The 16244-nt window shown below is 37.6% G+C and overlaps 3 long non-coding RNA genes across 6 annotated transcripts; 2 read left to right on the top strand and 1 right to left on the bottom strand.

Moving 5' to 3' along the window:
* Positions 1-5304: 5304 nt before the first annotated feature.
* On the top strand, positions 5305-9016 carry LOC128021474 (uncharacterized). Of its 2 annotated transcripts, none has more exons than XR_008185558.1 (5): positions 5305-5541; positions 7791-7887; positions 8013-8096; positions 8769-8873; positions 8960-9016. It is a non-coding gene; the product is annotated as an uncharacterized LOC128021474 (long non-coding RNA). The 2 variants fall into 2 exon arrangements; XR_008185557.1 differs by having other exon boundaries at positions 5305-5531.
* A 3-nt stretch (positions 9017-9019) lies between these two features.
* Positions 9020-10217, top strand: LOC128021475 (uncharacterized). 2 transcript variants are annotated; one of them, XR_008185559.1, is made up of 4 exons: positions 9020-9057; positions 9191-9255; positions 9358-9570; positions 9659-10217. It is a non-coding gene; the product is annotated as an uncharacterized LOC128021475 (long non-coding RNA). The 2 variants fall into 2 exon arrangements; XR_008185560.1 differs by having other exon boundaries at positions 9358-10217.
* Positions 10218-12874: 2657 nt separating this feature from the next.
* Positions 12875-15892, bottom strand: LOC128021476 (uncharacterized). Of its 2 annotated transcripts, none has more exons than XR_008185562.1 (4): positions 15662-15892; positions 13823-13919; positions 13614-13697; positions 12875-13005 (listed from the first exon to the last, which is right to left on the bottom strand). It is a non-coding gene; the product is annotated as an uncharacterized LOC128021476 (long non-coding RNA). The 2 variants fall into 2 exon arrangements; XR_008185561.1 differs by having other exon boundaries at positions 15652-15892.
* Positions 15893-16244: the final 352 nt, after the last annotated feature.

Genomic DNA, 16244 nt, shown 5'->3' on the forward strand with positions numbered 1-16244 from the left:
TGACAATGTAGTTTTGTCTGCTGCTAAATTCAAAAGCTGTGACTTGGAAAAGTGTTCTTACCAGAGGAGCAAGTTAATTTCCCATATGAAATACTCAAACAAATTGGTTTAATGCTGTTGCTGAAAATCCTGCAATGGAGCAGAACAAGTAAACCATAAAAGCATACATTAAACTAAGGCATTAAACAGGATTTTTATTGAAATATGATGTGTAGAAACGTATGTTTTATTAAGCAAGATTCTCAGATGCAGAGGAGAATCTGAATGGCCTGAGATTGTGCTTGTACTCTTTGAAATTGAATATGAACCACTGAAGGTTGTGTCTTTAATAGTACTATTGGGACAGACTTCATCAATTGAAGATGCGACCTGTTTTTCTTTCTCATTCGAGTAAATCTAACACGGGTTTGTCAGCGCATACCCTATTTCTAATTAAAGTAAAGGCGTTTATGTTTTATATTAAATTATGTATTAACACTTATAGATCAATTTCTCTTGCCAAAGTTGGCCATAAAATAGATGTCTTTGGAGACGGACAGTATCTTGAGTCCCATAATGGATTCTTCCACAAAAATACATAAAAAAATGAACTGGAATGTAAAGCTGTGAGGAGAAAACTTGGAATTTACTCCCCTCGGTTGCTAAAGTGGTTGGAAGTATTTCACTGACAACTGACCAGGCCAGATGTCACCAACAAAATCAATGTTTTGTGGGGGCAGCCTGAGAGATTTTTGTTCAGGCTGTCTGTGGACTCTTTAAAAATATATAAATCTGTATCTTTGAAAAACACCAATAATAGACAGAGATGCCCCAATCTTCTCTTTGAAATAGAGTATTTCCACTAATGAATATCAAGAGGAAATTTGTTTCTTTCTCAGAACGTAGGGAATGTGTTCCCCACGAGGTTGACAGGGAGGAAGCTTTTTTAACGCCAACCATCCGTGGAGGGAGTTAATGACAGTTGACCAGCCCTGGTTGAAATGATTTCCTATTTTGTGTTTGGGGTTGAAAGTTTCGAATAGTTGTTGAGAGGGACTATATAAAAACTATGGTACACGAAGGAATTGGACGGGGATTCTTCTTCCCCTTTGTTTTTTACAACTTCAGCCTCATAAAAAAAAAAAAAAAGATTCTGCACTCGTTTAAGACTTGGAAATGAAACAGGCATAGCTGTAAAGTTACTTCCCAGTGGAAATCTTGCAAATCAGTGAAAACATGCACGACATGCCACCGGCACTAACACTTTTGATGCTACACTTGCAAGGAGTGTTCAATTGAAAACGCTAGGTCAAAAGCAAATCATTATGGTGTGAGGGGACGTGGGTATGTTTACCACAAGCACAGTGTGATGATTGGGTATTAAATCAGATATTGCTTCTGGAGTTAATGAATATTTTTCATCTGATTAACACCTTGTTTCGGCCTCCTAATAAAAGCTGCCTGGGGAGATTTTCCATACAGATTTAGTGTTTGTTGCTCCTCAGAAGCTTTTAAGCAGTCACGCTATAGTATTGAATTGTCAAACACATACAAATGCATGCATCTGGAGCAGTTGGATCCGCCTGGGGTCAACTTATTCTTTTACTCAAGAGATCTGATTATTATAACCTTTAACCACAAAGCAATTTCACCAGGTCATGAGAAACCCTCACAAACTTTTTTTTTTTTTTTTTTGGCAGATAATGTCAGACAAAAGACTATAGATTCAGCAGAATGTTGCAGCATTGTTTCCATATGAACATTAAACTTACCATAATACAGGTTCGTCTCAATAAATTAGAATGTCATGGAAAATGTTCATTTATTTCAGTAATTCAATTCAAATAATTCAACTCTAATTGTGAAACTTGTGTATTAAATTCAATGTATACAGACAGTAGTAGTTTAAATCTTTGCTTCTTTTAATTGTGATGATTTTGGCTCACATTTAACAAAAACCCAACAATTCACTATCTCAACAAATTAGAAAACCTCATAAGACCAATAAAAAAATAAACAAATTAGTGAATCATTAGCCTTCTGGAAAGTATCTCTGTTTACTGTACATATACTCAATATTTGGTAGAGCCTGTTTTTGTTTTAATTACTGTCTCAATTCAGTGTGGCATGGAGGTGATCAGTTTGTGGCACTGCTAAGGTGGTATGGAAGCCCAGGTTTCTTTGACAGTGGCCTTCATCTCATCTGCATTTTTGGTCTCTTGTTTCTCATTTTCCTCTTGACAATACCCATAGATTCTCTATGGACTTCATGTCTGCTGAGTTTGCTGGACATTCTAGCACACTATGGTCAGGTCATTTAACCAACTTTTGGTGCTTTTGGGAATGTGGGCAGGTGCCAAATCTTGCTGGCAAATGACATCAGCATCTTCAAAAAGCTGGTTAGCAGAAGGAAGCATGAAGTGCTCCAAAATTTCTTGGTAAATGGGTGCAGTGACTTCAGTTTTCCAAAAACACAATGGACCAACACCAGCAGATGACATTGGACCCCTTAGCCCAGGTAAGATGCCTCTGACGTAGTCTTTGGCTCAGCAAATTCTTTGGCATGTCTGTGAGTGGTGGCCATTGATGCCTTGACCCCAGCCTGAGTCCATTCCTTGTGAAATTCACTCAAATTCCTGAATCAATTTTGCTTGACAATCCTCATAAGGCTGCGGTTCTCCCAGTTGGTTGTGCATCTTTTTCTTCCACACTTTTTCCTTCCACTCAACTTTCTGTTAACTTGCTTGGATACAGCACTCTGTGAACAGCCAGCTTCTTTTTGTAATACATTTTTGTGGCTTACCCTCCTTTTGAAGGGTGTCAATAGCCGTGTTTCCACTGTCGGGCCAAAAGCAGGTGTGCTAGTGCATGACAGGGCCAGTAGCGTTTCCACTGTCACTTCCGGTGCTTGATCATGCCTCATCGGTGCTTCCTCTGGGCCAATGGCCTGGGTTTTTGGCTCTACGAAAACCTTGGGCCAAAGTGGGCCAGCTGGGACTAGGGGAGTGTTTATAAACAACGGCAGAGTTTCTCCATGTCTGCGCAGCGGATAATTTCATGAAGCTAATATCTATAAAACCAGCATTATTTTTTTTTTTTTTTTTATAAGTTGAGCTCAAAACTATCTCTTAGTCAACAGAGAGTGTTTGAAATAACTTGATACAATGTGGATTATAATCACCATACAAGTCCTCAGCCCTTGCTTCGACAGGATGTCTGCTCCATAATAAGAAGTCAAGGAATGTGAACTGCTCTCAAGTGAGAGGAGTTTGCCATAGGATTCCACAAGGATCTGATGTGCCTGCTTGTAAAGGGGGCACAAACGCAGAGCTCCCTGGTGGTTGATATAAGAGACTGTGGCTGTGTCACTGGTGTGCACCAACACATGGCGGCCTCTTAGGTCCAGGAAAACATGTTTCAACCTCCAGGCAGCTAAAATGCCACATCAGATGGTGGCCACACCATGGACTGGGGACTAAGCGGTCACTCATGACCGCTCCTCAACCGGTGATGGTTACATCTGTTGCTAGCATACGCACGAGCTCCCAGCACCAGGCCTTGCATTAAGTCTAAACCCCAACTCTTTCTTGTGAGCGAGAATGATATATCAATGCCGAAACACTGTCTGCTCTGAATGAGCTAATATCAACAAATCATCGATGTAGTTGAGTATTCAGATGCTCTAGAGTCACAGAGGAGCCAGAACAACATCAACACACTAGGTGAAAGTGTGGGGTGAGAGTGCAAGGCTGAAAAGAAAAACCTGATATTGGTAAGCTTTGCCCTCAAAGCGAACCTCGGGAACTTCCTGTAGTGAGGAAGGATAGATATATGGATTATGCGTCATATAGATCAATCAAGACAAAATCCTCAGAACTGATCTAAGACATGATTTGAGTGAGCATTCTGAACTTCAGTCGCACGCCTGAGCAGTTCAACTAAAGATCTAAAATGGGATGCAACCTTCCATCCTTTCTTGGAACAATGAAGTACCGGCTGTAGAACCCGGATTCTCTTTTGTGAAAAGGGACCACTTTGATGGCCTCCTTCCTCAAGAGAGTGTCTCCTTCTCATTCCATTACCAGAGCCTGTTCGGGACCCACCAAAGTGGGGATAATTCCATCGAACTGAGGCAGAGGAGAACAAACTGGATTGTGTAGCCTCTCTCTATAGTGTGCAGGACTCACTGAGACACATTTGGCAGTAGTTTCCACACTGCCAAATAGTCCACTTAAGGGAATTAGTCTCTGGAGACTGACCTCTGGTGATACCAGACCAGCAGGGGATGACCATACTAGCTCCTCTAGAGACCTCTGTGGAGGTAACGAGCCTCTTAGTACTGCTACGTTTCTTGGCGGTAACTGAGAAAAGTGCACACCAGAGACAGCTGCACCCCAGAACACTGACTGATCTCCTGAGGGCACTGAAGATAGACAGGCACCATGTAATGTGGTGTACACCGCTCTTCCCCAGAGGCGCCTGCCCTCTGAGCCACATCATCAGGACTCTCATAGTTGAAGTCTCCTATTGAAAATGACGACCCACATCGTCTGCTAGGAAAACTAGACCAGAGCCTGGTTGGAGCAGGACCCAATGAAGCATGCTTGGCAGGGGCTCCCACACCACCAGGTGATCTCGTAGAGGAACCAGTCTCACAAGACTGGCCTCTGGTGCACTTAGAGCAGCTAACTTGGTTCCCTGAAGTGGCGGACTGTCAGGGTTAGGGCTGTACTAATTGCTCTAGAGACCTCTGTAGAGGTAGTGAGTCTCTTAGTAGTTTTATGTTTCCAGGCGGTATCTGACAGAAGTGCTCGCCAGAGACCACTGTGCCCTGAAACCAGCAGAAACCGATTTCCTGAGGGCACTGAGGAAAGACGGGCACTTCCCCAGAGGGAGCTGGCATCTAGACATTTAAGACGAAGACTATCCAGCGAGAATGATGATCTGCAGAACCACCTTTCGATAAAAGCCTTCAGTCTGGGAGTGCCACTCTGACTCTAAACTCTGTGGAGTATAAGAAGTGATGACCCCAAAAATAAGTAGTTTGAACTCAGTCGCTGCCTGCCTCAGCAGCAATGAGACCGGATCGCAAGATCATAGGCATGGACACACTCCCTCGAGAGCTGACTCTGTGTGCTTCTCTCTCAAATAGACAAAACACAAACTGTGTGTGTCCCCACCCAAATATTTTTTTTTCCTTTTCGCGGGCAAGGAACGACACACAGCCTGAACGCTGCCTGCTCTTGCCCAAAAACTTCTCTTGACTGAAGCTTTGACAAAATGGAGCTTATCTGTGAACAAACAACACTACATAAGACTCAAAAACCAACCCGTTCTCATCAGTCTGCGTATAAATAACACGACTTTACACTTTCTATTTGCGTGTAATGCATACGCCAAATGCCATTTTTGCGTGCATATGATACGCCAATCCTTCCCATTAATTTCGGTGGAGAGCAGATGCGTCCAAATAACACGCATCATCTTCAGCGGCAGTGACGTCACCAGCGAGGCTCGTTCAGTTCACCTGATGCGCGTACACCTTCAAACAGGTAAGCAAGGGTAAATATATTTTTTTCTTCTTCTTTTTGTAATGATATCACGTGGTTAAGCGTATTGTTTTAATTATTTCAGTATTTCTGCATCACGTTAGACAGGGTCGTGTTTTTAAAGGGCAGTTTATGCTCAAATTATGGGTCAGTGGGCTGCTCAGCTAGCCTACCATTGTCATTAGCCTAAGCTAACCTGTACTGTTTATAGACCTGTTACAGTTTTACATAAATAATGATGTGACATATGGGTCTTCAGCTTTTAGACATGACTAATACAAGCACAACAAAGCACCCAACCCAATATCGCGTGATAATCGTGATCGTGTAAAAAGTCCACACATTTAGCATATTTTTACAATACTAGCCTAACTTTTGCTTGACCACGTCATGTGTAGCCAACACACACACAGTAACTACAGCATATTTACCATGCTTCTCCTACTGTAACCGTAGTTTTACTCTGGACTTTGTAACGCACATAACCACGACATTTACTATGGGTTTACCATAGTAACCATAGTTTTACTCTGGTATTTGTAGTTACTAACACGCAATAACCACGACATTTACTATGGGTTTACCATAGTAATCATAGTTTTACTCTGGTATTTGTATTTACTAACACACAATAACCACGACATTTACTATGGGTTTACCATAGTAACCATAGTTTTACTCTGGTATTTGTATTTACTAACACACATAACCACGACATTTACTATGGGTTTACCATAGTAATCATAGTTTTACTCTGGTATTTGTAGTTACTAACACGCAATAACCACGACATTTACTATGGGTTTACCATAGTAATCATAGTTTTACTCTGGTATTTGTATTTACTAACACACAATAACCACGACATTTACTATGGGTTTACCATAGTAACCATAGTTTTACTCTGGTATTTGTATTTACTAACACACATAACCACAACATTTACTATGGGTTTACCATAGTAACCATAGTTTTACTCTGGTATTTGTATTTACTAACACACATAACCACGACATTTACTATGGGTTTACCATAGTAATCATAGTTTTACTCTGGTATTTGTAGTTACTAACACGCAATAACCACGACATTTACTATGGGTTTACCATAGTAACCATAGTTTTACTCTGGTATTTGTAGTTACTAACACGCAATAACCACGACATTTACTATGGGTTTACCATAGTAATCATAGTTTTACTCTGGTATTTGTATTTACTAACACACAATAACCACGACATTTACTATGGGTTTACCATAGTAACCATAGTTTTACTCTGGTATTTGTATTTACTAACACACATAACCACGACATTTACTATGGGTTTACCATAGTAATCATAGTTTTACTCTGGTATTTGTAGTTACTAACACGCAATAACCACGACATTTACTATGGGTTTACCATAGTAATCATAGTTTTACTCTGGTATTTGTATTTACTAACACACAATAACCACAACATTTACTATGGGTTTACCATAGTAACCATAGTTTTACTCTGGTATTTGTATTTACTAACACACATAACCACGACATTTACTATGGGTTTACCATAGTAATCATAGTTTTACTCTGGTATTTGTAGTTACTAACACGCAATAACCACGACATTTACTATGGGTTTACCATAGTAACCATAGTTTTACTCTGGTATTTGTAGTTACTAACACACAATAACCACGACATTTACTATGGGTTTACCATAGTAACCATAGTTTTACTCTGGTATTTGTAGTTACTAACACACAATAACCACGACATTTACTATGGGTTTACCATAGTAATCATAGTTTTACTCTGGTATTTGTATTTACTAACACACATAACCACGACATTTACTATGGGTTTACCATAGTAACCATAGTTTTACTCTGGTATTTGTAGTTACTAACACACAATAACCACAACATTTACTATGGGTTTACCATAGTAACCATAGTTTTACTCTGGTATTTGTAGTTACTAACACACAATAACCACAACACTTACCAGGATTTTACCACAGTAACTGTGTTTTTACTCTACACTATTTGTAAAGCACAGTAACCACTAAGTTTGCCATGCCTTTAATATCTTTTTGTGATGTAATTGTAATTCAGTGTTTTTTCTGTCTTGCAGTTACGTCGGATTACATACTCCACAACAACCTGTAATCCAGCAGATCTTTAAAGAAGCCATCTCTTGTAAAATCTCTCTCTCTCTCTCTCTCTCTCTCTCTCTCTCTCTCTCTCTCTCTCTCTCTCTCTCTCGCTCTGCAAGAATTAACAGGGAACTTCAACTCCACGCTCCCAATGCTGATATTGAAGAAGCTGTCAAGGGGGCTGAACAAGTCCTTCAAAGGATCAACCCTTCACAGGTAATGTTGAAGACTCTTAGTTATAACTGATTTGCTTTAATGAACGCATCCTTATATTATGTGTTAATCAAATATTTTGGTCACAGATCATTTTAACACACTGTCTCAACATGTTTATATTTCAGGAAGGCCTGTCATGAGATTTGAATTTGACCATCTTGTGCATTTATGAAGAAGACCAAAAGCTGCAAAGGCAAACACTTCCAATGGTACGTCAGATACATTTTTCTCAGCATTTGATGTTTCTTAAATTTCTTAAACTTTGGTTCACCCATCAGGAAGAACACTCAACAAAGAGCATGTTGTAGTAGTAATAATTCATCCAATAATCATATTATATTGCACAAGCGTACTTGTACAAAATTCTACAACTTTTACTCCTACTGCTGTTATTGGCCATTACCACAGCTCCCATCAGATTGTGCCCATTGTAAGAGTGTTTATATCATGAAGTTTAAATGAAGTCCATTGTATTCTTTATTAATCTTTACAAATTGGTGCCGCCTCTTCCTGTTTCAACAGTACATGATATCTGTCCACACCTCATAGTCTGCCTTTCTTTCTATGGTGATGTTACTGAACACATCTGTCTTAGAAGCAAGAGAATGGAAATCCTAGTTTAACTTTTCAAGTGCTACAAATCAGATCTTCAATGAATTTGGGCAATCAGATCACTTAAAGTTGTTCACACAAAGACCAATAACTATAATGAGAAGTATTTTAGCATCCACACCAACAGACAGTACTGTTCTCTTAAATCTCTTAAATGTTCCCCTCATTCTGTTAAATTTATACACAAAATTCTGCCTTTCTCTGCCTTTTTCACTTCATCTTCATGCTGTACTCCCTCACTCACACATTCTTTTATGCTCTGTTGTAAGGCAGAAACTGAGAGTTTGCATGATGGCATTTTCTCAGACGCTGAATCTGATGTGTACAGATGAACTCAGGAGCCTACTAGAGTTGCCAAGGAACTTGTGCTTGAAGTATATAATTATATCTGCTTTATTTATATTTTTAAACAACAATAATGATTAAACATGGGGTCAATAAATATTTTCTTGTTTTACAGCTGAAGACCAGAAACGCAAAGAAAATCAGTCAAACCAGTCCTAAAGAAATAAGGGATTAAACATGGACTTCTTGTGCCCCAAAAGAAAAGACAGAAAGGTGAAAAGTTTCACATTTCCATTTGTATGTCTGAATTCAATGCAGTTATGTGTGGTACAACATTGATGTTGATCTCTCAAAAGACTTTTCAAGTCCGCAGTTATAGTTTTTCACATATACATCTTTTTTATAGCTCCTAAAATGAGCAAATAAGCTGTGCATCATCTCTGTGATTTGGAAAGGAAATGACTGAATATGGTGAGTACTGACACCTGCAACTGTATTCACCAACACTATTACTCTAGAATGGTTATTGCTGTTATTGCTGACTTATTGTTTTGTCTGTTTGTTTGAATTAAGATGAAGCCAGTTGATGAAGATATCAATTGAATGGCCACCGAGTGCATCACTGCTACCTGAACCCATCAGTTATCTGCTGTGAAGACTGCATTCACAAACCGCTCTACTGCGACAGCTCAGATGTTACGGCCTGTAAAAGTAAACATCACAGCTAAACAACGAGAGCTAGTTGTGGTGGGATTCTTTTGGCCAATATCCCCAACAAGAATCAATGTTAAGTCCAGTGCAACAATTATAAATAAAAATACTATATATTGTTTATTGATTTACCATACCCTAAATACATGTTTTGGCCCTCCAGGACATCTAGACCAGGTGGAGTGTGAGGAGGACCGTCAGAGACTCCAGCCAGCCGAGCCATGGATTGCTCTCACTGTTACCATCAGGCAGACGTTATCACAGAACCTACACCAGCAGACAGTGAGACAAGTTCCTTTCACAGGCAATCAGACTGAACTGAACTCATACCAGTAAAACCATACACGCCCCACCAACCTCATATGCCCTGCACTCTTATCAGTTATGCTGACTGGACTCAATATTATTATGCACCCTGACATTCTGTTTGCACTAATTCATACCGTGCTTTACTGCAGAGATGTATGTGTACTGTGATTATTATTGTTTTCAATTCATGCTCTCTGTATAGCATAATTTTTAACATATATTGTTCTCTACCTGAATTGAGTCCCTTATATATGTGTGTTGCATATATATATTCAGAATTTGTATTACATATATTCATGATTTTAATTCATTTGTCATCCATACTGTCACGCTGCAGTCTGCACCCAAGACTTTCATCACCTGTATACTTGTGTTCATTGTATTGTGACAATAAAGATATTTGATTTAAATTAGTTACATGTCTTATGTTCATCAGTTGTGCTGTTAGGGTGCTGCATAACAACTGCAAAAAAAAAATGTATGACATGGAAGATTATGATATGTCCAGGACATGGACAAGCAAGAAGAGGAAGAAAAGCAGGAGAGCTCTAAAAACTTGATGTGATTCTTTGGGGCTCAAGACATTTCACCATGCATGCATTTGCATGGCTTCATCTGATTAGAAAAACATGGTTTTAACATAACCCATTTTTAATATTGTTAAAAATTGTATATCATTTGTCTTAATACACTACTTTAGTTGTTTTTATGTTGTATCCTCCAGTAAAGTACTGCACATGGTGTTGGATAATAAAGTAGGGTGAATATTCTATATTAAGAATGGTGTTTGGTAAATACACCATTTAATTTTGTAAACAATAGATAAATGTGTTTTAATTAAGAAATGAACATTTGGTTACATTAATGACATTCAGTTAGATGAAGGGCAGGCTGAAAGCTGCATTAGAAGATACTGCATGGACTATAATGCTGCAGGAATTTCATGCACAACTGAAGGTGATGGACAAGGGAAAGATCAACATGAATCCAGTACTGTATAATAAGCAAGATGAGCATGCACATTACTGATGTTTAGTACCCGAGGAGGACAAATATGAGGAGTATTTTACACAGAGACACAAATTAGCTCTTAATATTATGATTCTTTGCATTGCATGAATTGTATGGCTTTGCACTATAAACTACACACTCTCTGTACCTTGTCTTACTGAATGACACATTGACACTGTGAAAGTACAATGAAGTGTCACAGTATGTATTGGTTGTTTAAATTTGGTGTCTTTGTTTACTTTCAATACTGTATTCTTGTACCTGATGTAATTCAATATTTGGAGCCTATTCCAAATAGGCACTGATGTATATTTTTATGGTTCTATTCTTATTCTAAGATAAACATGACTTACAACTTACATATTGGCAATTTGTTGAAAAGAAAAACTTAGAAATTATGACTCAGCACAGTCTGTTGTCCATGATGAGAAAGGTATGTGTATGTTTTACTGCCCTTCCATCTTCAAGGGCCCAGCAGAGTCCCCTAGAAGAGCAAAAAAATGTAAATTTCAAATGGCTGTAAATCAAAGTCTGATTATAGTGTCAAAGAAAAAATTGGCAGGACAACTACTTATGCTATGCTAATTAAATAATGTTGGACAGAGTTTTCAAACATATATGGAAAGGTGGTATAAAGGTGTTTAAAAAAGTGCACTTAGTAAAATATCGAATTTCAGCCTGCCTCTTAAATATGTCATTAATGTTTACACAATGAACATGTTTAGATGACCCTTTGTTAAAAAATATTGCATTTTCCCATTTTTTTAATTATTAAACATTTTAAACTACATTACCCATAAGCCTCTGCCATTCTATCGTTTGAACGCGAGTAATATTAGCGCTGGTATTTGGAGTTTATTGGAGTTGTGCTTAGGGTTAGGGTTACGATTTCGGTAAAGAGGTAATTTCTCACGACATAGCAACACTGCATTGTTAACTGAAGGTGTTACTGACGTAATAATTACAGTCAAACGGACTTTGCAACATTAAGCGGTTTATAATTTGGGTTAAAAGATAGTCCAATCACAGCGAGTTCTGCGAGAGCCAAGGGAACGTCAAAGCCAATGGCAACCCAGTTGAGCAGAGGCGTCACACTAACTTGTACATATATGGTCATTTATGCCGGGAGCTTCCGGGTTCCTGTAGTGAATGGACAGAAGCTGCAGTTACCCTGATGCAGCAAGAAATACGTTGATTAAAGGTGTTTTTTTGTTTTGTGTTTTAACGAAGGTATAATGATTCCCATTGTATTGAATAGGCTACATTGTTTACACTAATATTAGTGTACAGTACTTAAACTCAAAAGTTTGCATATACTGTGTGAAAAATAAATGTCAAAATGTTTCATTTGCTTAAAAAAAACACCTCTGAAGATTATTTAAACACAATATTTTTCTACTACTCAATTTTCCTTCTGTAATATTCACAATGTATTTATAGTGTATTAAAGGTAAACAATTTATCACATCTACGTTTCATGGAAATGGACCCTAAAAACTTGCCATTCTTAGATCCACCAGTTGAACTATAGGAATAGAAAACAAACAAACAAACATCATGACATCAATCACTCATTGTCTAGTCATTTTACAGTGTTTATTGATATGTCAAACTTTTCGCAGATAAACATAGTGCCCAGAACAGTCTCTCTCCAGTTTATTCCACTATGAAAAAAAAAGAAAAGTTGATAAAAAAAATGCATAGAGGTAACTAAGTGAAAACAAACAAACAAAATTGCAACAGAAACTCCCTTCAAAAAACATAAGTTTAATATTCACAAATAAAAAGGGAATTTGTTTACAGAAATCCTGACAAAAGATGCCAAAGAATAATCAAGGCTACAGTTGAAAATATATTGTTTTCTTCCCTTTATCAACCAAATAGGCAAAAATGATTAAGAGCAATGCTCCAATATTTTACAATCATCACCTTTAAAAACATATATCCTGTAATCATTGTTTGCTTCTATTGTGAATAAATGCAAAACAAATAAATGGTTAATAATAATTATTATTATTATGTGTATATATATATATATATATATATATATATATACCTCCTAAGACTGGAGGTTGGCAGTAAAGGACTGAGAGCAGATGTGTCACACAAGAGAGGAAGATCTGGAAGCTTTTGAATGGGCTGATATTGTGAAGAGCTGATGAAGAATGATTAAGTAATCTGTGAGAAATCCTGCAAGAAGAAACAAAGATAATTTATCACATTATGAACAACAAAAACACTGACAACAACAAAATTGTACAGTACTGTCTGTTGGTGTGGATGCTAAAATACTTCTCATTATAGTTATTGGTCTTTGTGTGAACAACTTTAAGTGATCTGATTGCCCAAATTCATTGAAGATCTGATTTGTAGCACTTGAAAAGTTAAACTAGGATTTCCATTCTCTTGCTTCTAAGACAGATGTGTTCAGTAACATCACCATAGAAAGAAAGGCAGACTATGAGGTGTGGACAGATATCATGTACTGTTGAAACAGGAAGAGGCGGCACCAATTTGTAAAGATTAATAAAGAATACAATGGACTTCATTTAAACTTCATGATATAAACACTCTTACAATGGGCACAATCTGATGGGAGCTGTGGTAATGGCCAATAACAGCAGTAGGAGTAAAAGTTGTAGAATTTTGTACAAGTACGCTTGTGCAATATAATATGATTATTGGATGAATTATTACTACTACAACATGCTCTTTGTTGAGTGTTCTTCCTGATGGGTGAACCAAAGTTTAAGAAATTTAAGAAACATCAAATGCTGAGAAAAATGTATCTGACGTACCATTGGAAGTGTTTGCCTTTGCAGCTTTTGGTCTTCTTCATAAATGCACAAGATGGTCAAATTCAAATCTCATGACAGGCCTTCCTGAAATATAAACATGTTGAGACAGTGTGTTAAAATGATCTGTGACCAAAATATTTGATTAACACATAATATAAGGATGCGTTCATTAAAGCAAATCAGTTATAACTAAGAGTCTTCAACATTACCTGTGAAGGGTTGATCCTTTGAAGGACTTGTTCAGCCCCCTTGACAGCTTCTTCAATATCAGCATTGGGAGCGTGGAGTTGAAGTTCCCTGTTAATTCTTGCAGAGCGAGAGAGAGAGAGAGAGAGAGAGAGAGAGAGAGAGAGAGAGAGAGAGAGAGAGAGAGAGAGATTTTACAAGAGATGGCTTCTTTAAAGATCTGCTGGATTACAGGTTGTTGTGGAGTATGTAATCCGACGTAACTGCAAGACAGAAAAAACACTGAATTACAATTACATCACAAAAAGATATTAAAGGCATGGCAAACTTAGTGGTTACTGTGCTTTACAAATAGTGTAGAGTAAAAACACAGTTACTGTGGTAAAATCCTGGTAAGTGTTGTGGTTATTGTGTGTTAGTAACTACAAATACCAGAGTAAAACTATGGTTACTATGGTAAACCCATAGTAAATGTCGTGGTTATTGTGTGTTAGTAACTACAAATACCAGAGTAAAACTATGATTACTATGGTAAACCCATAGTAAATGTTGTGGTTATTGTGTGTTAGTAAATACAAATACCAGAGTAAAACTATGATTACTATGGTAAACCCATAGTAAATGTTGTGGTTATTGTGTGTTAGTAACTACAAATACCAGAGTAAAACTATGGTTACTATGGTAAACCCATAGTAAATGTCGTGGTTATTGTGTGTTAGTAACTACAAATACCAGAGTAAAACTATGGTTACTATGGTAAACCCATAGTAAATGTCTTGGTTATTGTGTGTTAGTAAATACAAATACCAGAGTAAAACCATGGTTACTATGGTAAACCCATAGTAAATGTCGTGGTTATTGTGTGTTAGTAACTACAAATACCAGAGTAAAACTATGGTTACTATGGTAAACCCATAGTAAATGTCTTGGTTATTGCGTGTTAGTAACTACAAATACCAGAGTAAAACTATGGTTACTATGGTAAACCCATAGTAAATGTCTTGGTTATTGTGTGTTAGTAAATACAAATACCAGAGTAAAACCATGGTTACTATGGTAAACCCATAGTAAATGTTGTGGTTATTGTGTGTTAGTAACTACAAATACCAGAGTAAAACTATGGTTACTATGGTAAACCCATAGTAAATGTCTTGGTTATTGCGTGTTAGTAACTACAAATACCAGAGTAAAACTATGGTTACTATGGTAAACCCATAGTAAATGTCGTGGTTATTGTGTGTTAGTAACTACAAATACCAGAGTAAAACTATGGTTACTATGGTAAACCCATAGTAAATGTTGTGGTTATTGCGTGTTAGTAACTACAAATACCAGAGTAAAACTATGGTTACTATGGTAAACCCATAGTAAATGTCGTGGTTATGTGCGTTACAAAGTCCAGAGTAAAACTACGGTCACAGTAGGAGAAGCATGGTAAATATGCTGTAGTTACTGTGTGTGTGTTGGCTACACATGACGTGGTCAAGCAAAAGTTAGGCTAGTATTGTAAAAATATGCTAAATGTGTGGACTTTTTACACGATCACGATTATCACGCGATATTGGGTTGGGTGCTTTGTTGTGCTTGTATTAGTCATGTCTAAAAGCTGAAGACCCATATGTCACATCATTATTTATGTAAAACTGCAACAGGTCTATAAACAGTACAGGTTAGCTTAGGCTAATGACAATGGTAGGCTAGCTGAGCAGCCCACTGACCCATAATTTGAGCATAAACTGCCCTTTAAAAACACGACCCTGTCTAACGTGATGCAGAAATACTGAAATAATTAAAACAATACGCTTAACCACGTGATATCATTACAAAAAGAAGAAGAAAAAAATATATTTACCCTTGCTTACCTGTTTGAAGGTGTACGCGCATCAGGTGAACTGAACGAGCCTCGCTGGTGACGTCACTGCCGCTGAAGATGATGCGTGTTATTTGGACGCATCTGCTCTCCACCGAAATTAATGGGAAGGATTGGCGTATCATATGCACGCAAAAATGGCATTTGGCGTATGCATTACACGCAAATAGAAAGTGTAAAGTCGTGTTATTTATACGCAGACTGATGAGAACGGGTTGCAAAAACAGATAGCGACTGACACTCACAACAGTGGGCAGCCATTTCAGCTGCTGTGCCAAGGGAGCTGTTGGGGGTTCTTCCCATTATGTAGCATTTATTCATGCATGCCTCTTTTTTTCATTAATGTAATTTAATGTATATGATATGATCCAGTGAACTATAGTTTAATAATAATAATAAAACAAGTTTTAATAACATATATGAACAATTGCTGATGGTGTTGTGTGTCAAACTGTTAATGAAAATTAAGTTTTAAAATCAAGAAAATAATTCAATAAAGAAATTACCGACATTCAGCATGGCATTTTTGTCTATTTTAGAATTGTTCTATGTTAATAGTGTAAATATTATAGCTC

Source organism: Carassius gibelio, chromosome A10 (assembly GCF_023724105.1).
Source record: "Carassius gibelio isolate Cgi1373 ecotype wild population from Czech Republic chromosome A10, carGib1.2-hapl.c, whole genome shotgun sequence".
In the NCBI taxonomy this organism is placed as follows: Eukaryota; Metazoa; Chordata; class Actinopteri; order Cypriniformes; family Cyprinidae; genus Carassius; species Carassius gibelio.